Source organism: Miscanthus floridulus, chromosome 8, assembly GCF_019320115.1.
Source record: "Miscanthus floridulus cultivar M001 chromosome 8, ASM1932011v1, whole genome shotgun sequence".
Lineage (NCBI taxonomy): Eukaryota > Viridiplantae > Streptophyta > Magnoliopsida > Poales > Poaceae > Miscanthus > Miscanthus floridulus.
This window is the reverse complement of record NC_089587.1, coordinates 207,348,207-207,361,358: the sequence shown is the minus strand read 5'-3', so window position 1 is coordinate 207,361,358 and position 13,152 is coordinate 207,348,207. Positions and strand designations below refer to the sequence as shown.

The window sequence follows — 13,152 nt, the reverse complement described above, 5'->3', positions numbered from 1 at the left end:
CCAATAATGTGACCGTCAGCACTGGACAAGTTATCTCCTGTAGGATAAATAAGATTTGCTTTTGTGCTTCAATGATCTTTCGTACTACTACATGCCATCTCTCACTGAATAAAAGTTTTGCCTTTTAAAAAAGTGTTCCTTTTGTCACTTTGGAATGGTGAAGCAACTTGGGTATGATTATGAAGCCATTCTGTTGGAAATCCGATGTGTCATGTGTAAGGGATAGCAAAAATAGTCTAATCAGTGCAGATAGAAATGTTCATATTAGCTTTCAGCAGTTCACGGGAAAGGCAATCTCAATGCTCATACAGGAAAATGGGATTCGATTTGGTGAACTCCACATCAGAAAGTACCTCCAGGACGTTTAGTTAGTGTGCAGATGCGTCTAGTTTGCTAATCTTTTGTCTCATATGAAGTGCTTAAATGATTGAGCACTACTGCATTGTAAAATTTATATCACTAGCAGTTAATGGCTTATGATGATAAGATGTTGTTTAGGTTTCAATTGTCAAGCTGATCTCCACAAGCATTGTTATGAATAAAAGTAGAACCTTTCACATATTACATCAGGTGCTCTTTTGGCTTTCTGCCGCGTCCTGTTTTTGTTGGATTTCGTTTTGGTCATATTCATCAGATCCGGATGTATTGCATAGGAATAGAATAGGTGTTCGGAATTTACAGAGAGAAAGGGGTGATAGGTAGCAGACCATCAAAAGCCGTAGTGGTCGAAGCACCGGTCGGGGTCTCATTGGCGGACGCCATCTGCGCGCCGGCAGCGACGTTCGGTGGAGAGGGAGGAGTCGGCGCTGTGGCGTCCTCGGCGGCGGCGTGTGCGTCGGGGTGACGTTGCCGGCGTCGGTGGTGCTTCCCGTCGCTGGCAGCGCCTCTTCTCAAGATCGGGTTTAGGGTTAGGATGTCGGTGGGGTGACTGGCGGCGCGGTGAACCTCGTACTGCAAGCCCCGGCCCCCACCTTTTCTTTATAGCGCTGTGCGACGGGGGCCCACCAACCATGTAGGGTTGAGCGCCCCCGATCAGGGCGCGAGAACAAGGCCCAAAAGGCCGTTGGGCCTAACTGGTGGGAGATCAAACCTAACATTCTCTCCCTTGATCTCTCATCTATTCTTCGTTCCTTAATTTCATACTCAAAACTTTCAATTCATATTTTTCTTGCTTCCATCCTATTTCATCACAGATTAGTGCATAGAACTGTCCCATCGTCACAGCAATTAGTGTCGTTAGACTAACAGCCACAATACACTTCTCTGTTTTGAAATGTAAACTTTCTTTGGGCCCTTCGTATGTTCGGGAATCATAGGCTTTCCCTTAAACCCATGCTGGCTACGTGTTCTCTGAACACGTTGGGTGGTAAGCCCTTTGTGAGCGGATCCGCGAGCATTTTCTCTGTACTTATATGCTCAAGATTTATTCCATTTATTATATGATCCCGAACTTTATCTTTCACAACATAGTACTTTATGTCAATGTGTTTGGCAGCACCACTTGACCTATTGTTGTGAGCGTACTGTACCGCTGGATTGTTATCACAATACAATCTCAGTGGTTCATTTATATCATCAATCACTTTTAATCCGGGTATGAATTTTTTCAGCCAATCCACCTGCCCCGTTGCCTCATAGCATGCTACAAACTCGGCATATATTGTCAAGGATGTAGTTACGGTTTGTTTGGAGCTTTTCCACGATATAGCCCCTCCTGCGAGAGTAAATACATATCCTGACGTGGATTTTCTTTCATCTCCTGCATAATCAGAATCTGAATACCCCTCTATCTGCAGGGAGACAGATCTTCTATACGTAAGCATGAGGCCTTTCGTACCCTACAAATAACACAGGACTTTCTTCACTAATTTCCAATGTTCAATTCCTGGATTCTTTTGATATCTGCCAAGTAACCCGATAACAAAAGCTAAGTCAGGGCGTGTACACACTTGAACATATTGTAAACTTCCAACAGCTGAAGCATACGGTACCGCTTTCATTCGGTCAATTTCATATTGGTTCTTGGGACACCGATGTTCCCCAAATCTATCGCCCTTGACTATAGGAGCAGGTGAAGAACTGCACGCATGCATACTAAATTTCTTCAGGACCTTTTCTATGTATGCCTTTTGCGATAATCCTAGAACCCCTTTTCTCCTGTCTCGGTGAATCTCTATTCCCAAAACGAATGAGGCCTCACCGAGATCTTTCATATCAAAGTTTGAGGACAAAAATTTCTTCGTTTCCATTAGTAGATTGATATCACTACTAGCGAGCAAGATATTATCCACATACAAAATTAGGAATATGTACTTTCCATTCTTGAACTTTGCATAAACGCAATTGTCCTCAACATTTTTTTCAAACCCAAAACCTTTTATCGTTCTATCAAACTTCAAATACCACTGTCTTGAAGCTTGCTTCAATCCGTAGATTGATTTCTTTAGGCGGCATCCCATATTTTCCTTTCCTTTTACGACAAAACCTTTCGGTTGTGCCATATAAACATTTTCTTCCAAATCCCCATTTAGAAAAGTTGTCTTTACATCTATTTGATGTAACTCCAAATCATAGTGGGCTACAAGTGCCATTATAATTCTGAAGGAATCTTTACATGAGACTGGAGAAAACGTCTCATTGTAATCAATCCCTTCTCTTTGCGTGAAGCCTTTCGCCACAAGTCACGCTTTAAATCTTTCTATATTCCCTTGGGAGTCATATTTCATTTTGTAGACCCATTTACAGCCTACTGTTTTGGCTCCTTTAGGAATATTTTCTAAGTCCCAAACTTTATTGGTACTCATTGATTTCAATTCATCTTCCATGGCCTTAAGCCACTTTGATGAGTGGTCGCTTCTCATGGCTTCTTCAAATGAGGTGAGATCATCCCCCATCTGACATTCTTCTGTTTCATAAATTTCATAGTCATCAGTAATAGCTGATCTTCTTATTCTTTGAGACCTTCTAGGTGCCTCCGGCACTTGTTCCACATTTGGCTGTTGTTGTTCTTCCTCATGTGCAACATTTGGTTCTATAGGTTCTTCAAGGATAGGTTCCTCAAGGACAGGTTACTCATATTCATTCATTGTCGCCATGGGAGAACTTGCAACAGGTGTTGGCACTACAGTGTCCTGCACTGTCGGTGCAACAGCAGCAGGTAGCGTAAAGAATGGTTGTTCAACCATCGGAGTGGGTACATGTACCCGCTTCTCCTGTAGGCTGATTTCTCGTGCTACCACGCTCCCCCTAATCATGTTATCCTCCAGGAACACAGCGTGTCTTGTTTCTACAATCTTCGTATGTCTATCAGGACAATAGAAGCGATATCCTTTCGATCTTTCTGGATAACCAATAAAATGGCAGCTGACTGTCTTGGAGTCTAACTTTCCTATGTTTGGGTTAAACACTTTTGCCTCAGCTGGACAGCCCCACACACGCAAATGGTTAAGTGAGGGTTCCCTTCCTGTCCATAATTCATACGGTGTTTTAGGCACCAATTTACTTGGTACTCGATTAAGTATGTGAATGTCGGTTTTCAGTTCCTCCATCCATAAACTAATCGGTAATGTGGAGTAACTCATCATGCTTCTTACCATATCCATTAAGGTACGGTTACGTCTTTCAGCCACTCCATTCTACTGAGGCTCCCCCGGTGTAGAGTACTGAGCAACTATGCCATTTTCCTGTAGGAACCTTGCAAATGGTCCAGGAATTTGGCCATATGGAGTATGTCGCCCATAGTACTCTCCACCTCGGTCTGATCGTACTATCTTAATTTTCTTATTGTGCTGATTTTTAACTTCAGCTTTAAATATTTTGAATTTATCCAATGCTTCTGATCTTTCTTTAATTGAATAAATATTGCCATAACGAGAGTAGTCGTCTGTAAATGTTATAAACGAGTCATAACCATCCACACTTTTCACAGGAAAAGGACCACATATGTCTGTGTGGATTATTTCTAAAATTCCTGTGCTTCGTTTGACATCTTTCTTAATTTTCTTGACATACTTTCCTTTGATGCAATCAATACATTGTTCTAAATCTAAAAATTCTAAGTGCGGGAGAATTGATTCCTTAACCAATCGTTCCATTCTCCCCCTCGAAATATGGCCCAAGCGACAATGCTATAATTTCGAAGAGACAGTATCAATTCTCTTCCGCTTCTTAGTTATATCCGCAGATGGGGAATCATTCACATTCTCATCACATACATTATTCGCATTCTCAGCAAGAGATAATAAATAAAGCTTGTCTTGTCGAAAGGCAAGACCAACACATTTATTATTAACCAGTATCTTACACTTGCCATCACCAAAATGGCAATCAATTCCATCATCATCAAGTTTCGAAACACTTATCAAATTTCTACGCAAAGAGAAAATATAAAGTACTTCTTTAAGTCTAAGTACAAAACCATTATTCAATTCTAAAGAAAAAACTCCAATGGCTTCAACATTGGCTTGCACTCTATTTGCAACTTTAATCGTTCTTTCTCCTCTTTGCAAGGTTCTCGTCCCACTTAACCCTTGTAAGGAATTTGCAACATGAGTAGTTGCTCCTGAATCAACCCACCAAGTGGATTTGTCATAACATAAATACAGAGATTCATCTACAAATGTAATAAATTCATCACCTTTCTTTAGCAGAGATTTCAGGAAGTCTGGACAATCCCTCTTGTAGTGTCCCTTCTTGAAGCAGTGCTTGCACTCATCCTTTTCAGCTCCATCATACTGCTGATTCTCAGAATCCTGGGGTTTCTTTCCCTGTGAATTGGAGGAAGAGGCCTTATCCCACTTAGGTTTCCCTTGTGGTTTAGAATTCTTGCCATTAAAGTTCTTTCTTTTGTTATCCTTCATAAAATGAGCGGATTCACCTTGTGAGGACTTTATTCTCTCCTCTTCTTGAGCACACATTGAGATGAGTCTTTCTATGCCCCATCTTTCAGGCTGCATATTATAATTCACAGTAAAGGTGTCATATTCTTTTGGCAAAGAAGCAAAAATCAAATGAATCAGGAAATCCTCCTCCTTCAAATTCATTTCTTTTAGCTTAGATGCCGTAGTGTTCATCTTCAAAATGTGCTCTCTTATGCTACCACCAGTAAATTTCTCATTCACAAGCTTCTTAATCAGTGAACTTGCTGTGGCCTTGGTAAACCCAGTAAACTGACTCTTGATTTTCTCAAGATATTCTTTGGCAGTAGCACATTCAGGGATTGAGCCCCTTATCTGTTTTTCTATGGTGGCTTTGGCTACCAACAGGCACTTATGGTTGAAGAGAGTCCATTGCCTATGTTCAAGGTCATATTTTATTCTTATTTTAGCATGATCACGCTTTCGAGCAGCGAAATTAGCGTCAGATTCATTGTCACCTCTCACCAGGTCCTCTGGCTCAGTAGGATACGGTGAGGTGATGGCAAAATCGACCTCTCCCAACGCAAGTTCCAATTCATACTTTTCCCGCCACACACGGTGATTGGTTCCGTTGAGTGTCGGGATGTTGGCAATGTTCACAATGCATTTGCCTCCTGAAATCACACCAGAGTAAGTAAGAACATTTATACATAAAATTTCATGCTTTAACTCAACGTTGGTCAAATTAAAACTTATAATTCATCCATGCAAACATTTTACATCACCGTTGGGCAGAAGTAAAATTAATGCACAATTTCTTATGGATCAAAAATTATATATTGTTATTAACAACGTTGGTCAGAAAATAACAATATCATAATCGCATCAAAATTATCAGAAATTCATTTCTCTTAAAATTAAATTATCACGTTGGTTCAAATTTAATCAAAGAGAACAATAATTATCATGCACAGCGGAAACATTAATAATCTTTTCATATTATTATTTTCCAGAAGCACTAAAAAATTCACTATTTTCTGAGCAAAATATCGTTGGATAAAATTTGCACAGAAAAATTATATCAAAATCATTCAAATTCATCAAAAAATATGCATTAAAATTGCTCCTGGAAAATAATAAGAAAAAGAAAAAAAATTCTTCTTCTTTCATTTCAGCCCAGCGCGGCCCAGCTCGCCCAGCAGCGCGGCCCGGCCAGCAGCGCGCGCTGCAGCGGCCCAAGACGGCCCAGCGTCCGCGCGCTCGCGCTGTCCCACGCGTTGCCCCCGCGCCCAGGCCGCAACCTAGGCCTGGGCCGGAAATTCGGCCCTTGCGCGCTCTCCCACCTGGGCCGGCGACGGCCCGAGCAGATCTGTGCCGTTGGTTCTGATCGGACGATCGCGCGTTCGTTTCGCTCGGATTAAAACCCGACGCCGCGCGGGGGGCCTAAAACCCTAGCTCATTCGGCTCCTGCCCTTTCTCTCTCTTTGCTCTTTCTCTCTTCTCAGCCGCAGCGATGACCGCAGCCACCGAGCAGCAGCGAGCGAGGAAGGCAGAGCGGGCAGCCATGGCGAGCCTTGGCGCCGTCACCGGCCCCCTCGCCAGCGCGCGTGCTCCCCAATGGGTGAGCACGCCGCCGTCGAGCGGCCTGGCCGCGGCGCTTCCTTGGCCGAGCCCGGCGAGCCAGCGCCCCCGGCTCAGCTTCTTCTCCCGCGCCGGCGAAAGGTTCATCCGACGCACCCTAACCCTAGCCCCACTTTCCCCTTTCTAATTTGAGTTGTTCTTTTCGGGTTTATCCGAATGGGGAAACTAGGGTTAGGGTTAGGGTTCGTTCTTGCCGATTCGGTTTTCTTTGCTTTCGATTTCTTTCTTTTCGTTCATCCGAATGGAAAACTGGAGTTAGGGTTAGGGTTTCGACCCTTCTTTCTTTCTTCTTCCCCTTCTTCCCTCTTTCGGATTTGTGTCTAGGGTTCTCGGAATCCGACCCTCCCTTTTTCCCTTCTTCCGATTTGATTTTGGGGAATTAGGGTTAGGTCTTAGGGTTTTCTTTCTATTTTCTTTTCCCGATCCGCATCAGATCGGTCGGTTTCATTTCCCCGATCTGATTTCTTGTCGAACCGTGGCTCCGGTACCATTGTTGGATTTCGTTTTGGTCATATTCATCAGATCGGGATGTATTGCATAGGAATAGAATAGGTGTTCGGGATTTACAGAGAGACAGAGAGAAAGGGGTGATAGGTAGCAGACCATCAAAAGCCGTAGTGGTCGAAGCACCGGTCAGGGTCTCATTGGCGGACGCCATCTGCGCGCCGACAGCGACGTTCGGTGGAGAGGGAGGAGACGGCGCTGTGGCGTCCTCGGCGGCGGCGTGTGCGTCGGGGTGGCGTTGCCGGCGTCGGTGGTGCTTCCCGTCGCTGGCAGCGCCCCTTCTCAAGATCGGGTTTAGGGTTAGGATGTCGGTGGGGTGACTGGCGGCGCGGTGAACCTCGTACTGCGAGCCCCGGCCTCCACCTTTCCTTTATAGCGCTGTGCGACGGGGGCCCACTAACCATGTAGGGTTGGGCGCCCCCGATCAGAGCGCGAGAACAAGGCCCAAAAGGCCGTTGGGCCTAACTGGTGGGAGATCAAACCTAACAGTTTTCACTATCTTGCCATCATTGTATTAGAATGGCTACATAGTTCTTTTTCCGATTGAAATTCCAGTATTATGTTCAGTCTTACCATGTTGTGCTAGTTTCCTGTTCATATCGGCAGGAGTACATGATCATTAGCAATGGTGTGTAACTCTAGGCACTACAGTGAAGTCGGTATGGTGCTTTGTCTTTGACGTATCATTTCTGAAATTCATCTAACTTGAAATATTCCTACTCATCAAAGAAATTTTCCACATAAGATCTGCCATATTCATTTCTTTTTAATAAAAACAAACATCTGAAAAGAAAGTTTCTCGTTCATGTGTGAAAATTTCAGTGTAAATATGTAACATGCAAACTACTGGAGATCAATTTGAATCAGCTTAACTTTTTTATAAGCTGCATTAGCTAGAGAGAGCCCGCTAATAGCTTTTTATAACCGGGGTGGTTGAATAGTTTAAAATGGGCTATAAACTATACTATAAGCTGGACTATATGGATCAGCTAGAGCTTTTTTAGCAGCTAGCAGCTTATTTTAGGTGATCCAAACTGGGCATTCCATAATATTCCTGGATTCGTTTTCTTCTAACGGCACTAATTCTGGACTTATATACTCATAAGTCGTCAATCATAAAATAAATCTGTTGATTTGTGGAGGTTGCACTAGTAGTCCTCACGCTTTCCTCCCCATTGTGGAGTTACCACTAATAAAAGAAGGGGCAAGAATATTAGGTCTCGTCTGTCTTTGTTCAGAATATCCCATATATATTTAAACTTTTGAAGGAGCTGAGTGAGGCTTCTCGGTGTTCACTGTTTCTCATGGATTCAGAAGTGAAGTCGGCAGCATTGAGCAAGCCATGTGTTCTCATTATAGGTAACCATGCTCCATGTCATTGTACTATTGTTTTTTCCCTGCAAGATATGATCTGTGCATCATTTTTCAGTTCATTACATTTTGTGTTGCAGTGGTGGCTGGTGTGGAGAGATTTGTTTACAAGGGGGTAGCCTCAAATATTGTGACTTTCCTCACTGATGTTGTAAAGATGAGCACATCCTCCGCTGCGAAGAGTGTTAGCACATGGAATGGAGTCACGTCCATGCTTCCACTGGCTAGTGCCATTCTTGCTGATTCTTTCTGGGATCGTTATTCTACAATAACTGTTTCATCGTTGCTTTACATAGTGGTAAGTTTTTTCTCTCTGTTCCAGGATGCTACACTACTACAAGCACTCCCTTAAAACAAGTTTACTTCAGAGATTCTACACCCGTAGTTTATGTTATTGTTTTTTTTTTGGTGAGAATTGCAGTTCACCTACCCTTTTTCTATCGTTTTTCTTGTTTCTTGATCAGGGGTAGGTTTAACCTCATGGGCAGTGCTGCACTCATGGATGCCATCTTCTTTGCTGTTTTTGCCACTGTACTTGATCTCAGTTGGGCAGGGTGGATACAACCCTTCGTTGCAAGCATTTGGAGCTGACCAACTACTGAGTGAAGATGACATGGAATCTCTGCCAGCTGAACAAAAGAACCGGGTGAAGAGCCTGTTCTTCCAGTGGTGGTATTTTGGTATATGCAGTGGTAGCCTCTTGGGGAACTCCATCATGTCATACATCCAAGACATGTTTGGTTGGGGTCTCGGATTTGCCATTCCTTGCGGCGTCATGGTCTTATCTGTCGTCGCATTCTGTTGCGGAACTCCTCTGTATATGTGCAACGAACAGAATACTGGCAACAGGCCTTCAGATAGCCTTTTCATAGTACTGAAAGAAATTGTTACATGTCTCATTACTCGGAAGGTCCGTTTACCGGCTAGAGATGATGATCATGACATTTCGGAGCTAGAGTAAGATTTTACTATAGTAGTCCGTACCTCAATTTCTTTTGTAATAGTATATATGTTAATATGTTGAAATACAGATTAGAAGAGAAGGCGCTTAAAGATGAGTTCACTGATATGAAGGAGGCAAAAGATGACCATGACACTGCACCTAGAGTCACCAATGCCATCCTGAGGCTTCTGCCGATCTAGACAACGCTGCTGATCTTCGCCGTCATCTTTCAGCAGCCAATGACGTTCTTCACCGAGCAAGGGACACTGATGAACCACAAGGTCGGCAGCTTCGTGATTCCTCCAGCAATGCTCCAGAGCTCGACGACGATGTCGGTGATACTGCTCATGCCGCTGTACGACAAGATATTCGTTCCTCTGATGCGCGTGTTCACCCGGGAGGAGAAGGGGATTACCGTGCTCCAGCGGATCGGCATCGGTATGGTCCTCTCAGTCGCAGCCATGGTCACCGCCTCCATTGTCGAATCGAAGCGGCTCCATTTCGTCAGCGAAGGAGACGGCGCCACTCATCAGCTGAGCATATTCTGGCTGCTCCCGCAGTACATTCTACTGGGAGTAGCTGATGTGTTCACGGTCGTCGGAATGCAGGAGTTCTTCTACACGCAGGTCCCCAGCACCATGAGGACCATCGGCATCGCGCTCTACCTCAGCGTCTTTGGCTTCGGGAACTTCCTCGGTGCCTTTCTGATCGAGGTCCTCGAGACGATGACTGCAAGGACGGGAGAGGGACACGGCTGGTTCTCTGATGATCCACGGCAAGAACACCTGGATAAGTACTACTGGTTCCTGGCTTTTATCGGCACCGTCAGCTTTGTGTTCTTCACGTATCTGTGCAAGTACTACAATGAACCGGAGGCACCTGGGACTGGGAGATAGGCGCAGAGAGTCGCTAGTTGCCGGCATGTGTGCAAACGGTTAACAATGTCATCGCCAGTTTGAAACTTTACCTTAGCATCCAATAAACTGATTTCTCGCGTATCTGTGCAAGTACTCATTGGAGCACCATCCCTATCTTTTAGACATCAGGAGGCGAACTTTAGTTACCAATCAACAATATACACATGCCGGCAAAACAGAGCACGAGATTTGAAGACAATAAACGAATCATCAATAACTGAAATCCAAACATTAATCTACACGAAGGAGCTGACACTACATCCAACAATATACACATGGACGACACAAGGAAGGAAGGAACGAACAAACACAAATCGCCTAATAACCAAATAGGCTTCCGTCGAAACAGAGACTAGCTAACTTAGTACCCGGCGATCCCGGAGCCCTCATGGGCGCCCTGTTTCTTGCCGCCCTTCTTCTGGCACTTGTCCTTGATCCACTGGAACCCGCTGGCCGTGCCCTCCTTCACCTTCCTGAGCCCCGTCGCCGCGGCCGCCTTGGTCTTCTCCACCCCGCCCTGCTTCTTGCCGCCGCCGCCATCCTGCCGACTGCGCGCGCGCGGGCTCGGGTCGCCGCCGTAGTCCCACTGGTCCGCCCACGACGTGCCGAACGAGTTGCTGCGCTGCATGGTCCCGATCGATCGGCTGAACCGGCGACACCGATGCAAAGAAGACGATTCCCTCGAGGAAGAATGAAAGGAACCGTGCGGTGTGCTGCTGCTTTCGTGGGGTTGAGGCAAGGAGCCTGGGATGCCAAGGGAATGTGGCTTTTATAGGAGCACACGCTTACCTGTGCCGAAGAACGCATCAATGACCAGATCACCGGAAGCATCGCCGCCCATGCGCGCCACGCCTGTGGAATTGAAAAGGGGGCGGACGGAGGAGTCGCGTGTCCGGATATGTCCGGAACGCGGTGGTTGGTTGGTCCGTTCGTGCTCGGAGGCAGCTGCGCGCCAGTTTTGACCAGCCTTCAGGGGTGGGGTCGTGGGGAGCTTCTGTCCCTGGCGATACTTATAACCGACTAGTGGGTCCGTTCCCAGGACTGGTCCACATGTCGGAGTGCAAAACGGCGACCGGCGGGATTGTGTCGTGCCTGAATCAGAATGGTTTCCAGAAGTGAAGAAGTCGCATGCCGGAACAGGTCGCCTAATCGGATTATTACTACTATAAGATCTTTGTCGGCCACGTCTAATTTGACCTGTTAAGGCCCCGTTTAGATGCAAGCCAAAAACCAAAAATTTTCAAGATTTTCCGTCACATTAAATCTTGCGGCACATGCATGGAGCATTAAATGTAGGTAAAAAAAATAACTAATTGTACAGTTTGCCTGTAATTGGCGAGACGAATCTTTTAAGCCTAAATAGTCCATAATTGGACAATTTATACCAAATACAAACGAAAGTGCTACAATGGTCAAAAGCCAAAAATTTTCGAAACTAAACGCGGCCTAAATAGTGGCTTGCTTGATTCCACTGCTTGCTGCGAGTTCCGACACGAGTAATCATATACTACTTTTAGCGGCCAATTTGGTGAACCAAGCCAAGCATCGTCAAAAGCAACGCGTTAGTGGTTCCACAGCAAATTACGTCGGAGCTTACGTGGAGATAATGCACAGTGACGATTTTTGCTCCGTGATTAAAATATCTGTACGGTGGGTTCCTCTTTCGTCGGTGCTTATAACTACTCCATAGCGTGTTTGTGAATTGGTATACAAGACATTGACTCTAATTAATCCGTTCATGGATGGGGATGACAACGGGTGAGAAACCCGGTGGCGGAGGGCAGAAGAACACACCCGCCCCCATCAGGGTTAGAACACCCCGTCACCCACACCTGTCACCTGTGTCGGGTCTCAAATTCACCCAGACCCGCCACGCGCGTGGGTAACGGGTACCCATCGGGTGACCCATCCCCACTTAACAATAGAATTTACACACCGTGATTCAACAAGACAACAACACAAGTTCACAAAGCTAACATCATCAGAAAATTCAGAATGATCATGCAAGTATGCAAGCAAGCGTTACAACTTACATGTCCTCGACCGCAGCTAATGATCAACTAAGAGTTCATGACACAATAATTAACTAAGAGTTCATGACACTAAATTAATTGAAATGCTAGAATTGCATGTTGCTGGACACATTTGGAGCTCATGATGCATCCTTCACTTCCTTGCTCATAACAGGGCCATGTCAAAGTAGAAGTTTCTGCATAAGATGGGATAGTTAGTATACAATGTAATTGAATATCTGAAGATGAAAAGGTTAACACATTACACATCACCTGCATCCCTTCCTGCATCTCTTGAAGACAACTCCAAAAGGTCTTTGGCTTGTCGACATTGGTAGCATCTGAAAGTAGATTTACAACAATTGTTAGAAAACAAGATTAGAAAATATTGAAATGAAATGTACAGAACATAATATATACATATATACTTGCGACGCATCCAATCTTGTGAACACATAAGTGCCTCCAAGATCTCCGGAGTAAGCCGGCTACGGTGCTCACTAAAAACCCGTCCACTGGTGCTAAAAGCAGACTCTGATGCGACTATGCTGACTGGAATAGCAAATATGTCACGTGCTATCTTACTCAATGTAGGATACCGTGTCCCAGCCACCTTCCACCAATCTAGAATGTTGAAGTTACCGGCCTCTATTGGAACATACTCATCATCCAAGTACATGTCAAGCTCAGTTCTGAATTTGGCTGCCATTGGCCTTCTACTTGCAACACGAGCGCTAATAGTAGACAGGAAGCCTGAATTGGCAAGTGAAGGAACTAGTTAGTTCAACTTCAATCGACGAGGTATACTAATTTCAAAACAGTTAGTGCAACTTTGCATACAAGCTGAGTAAATATTTTTATACAAATTAACCAACAGTTAGCACAATAAGGCACATACAATCCTTTTT

General features: G+C 44.8%; 2 pseudogenes; one reads left to right on the top strand and one right to left on the bottom strand.

The window, feature by feature from the left end:
- The first annotated feature begins 8,272 nt into the window (after nucleotides 1-8,272).
- Nucleotides 8,273-10,315, top strand: LOC136474730 (protein NRT1/ PTR FAMILY 5.8-like; annotated as a pseudogene).
- Nucleotides 10,316-10,427: 112 nt separating this feature from the next.
- On the bottom strand, nucleotides 10,428-11,194 carry LOC136474729 (uncharacterized; annotated as a pseudogene).
- Between the last annotated feature and the right edge of the window lie 1,958 nt (nucleotides 11,195-13,152).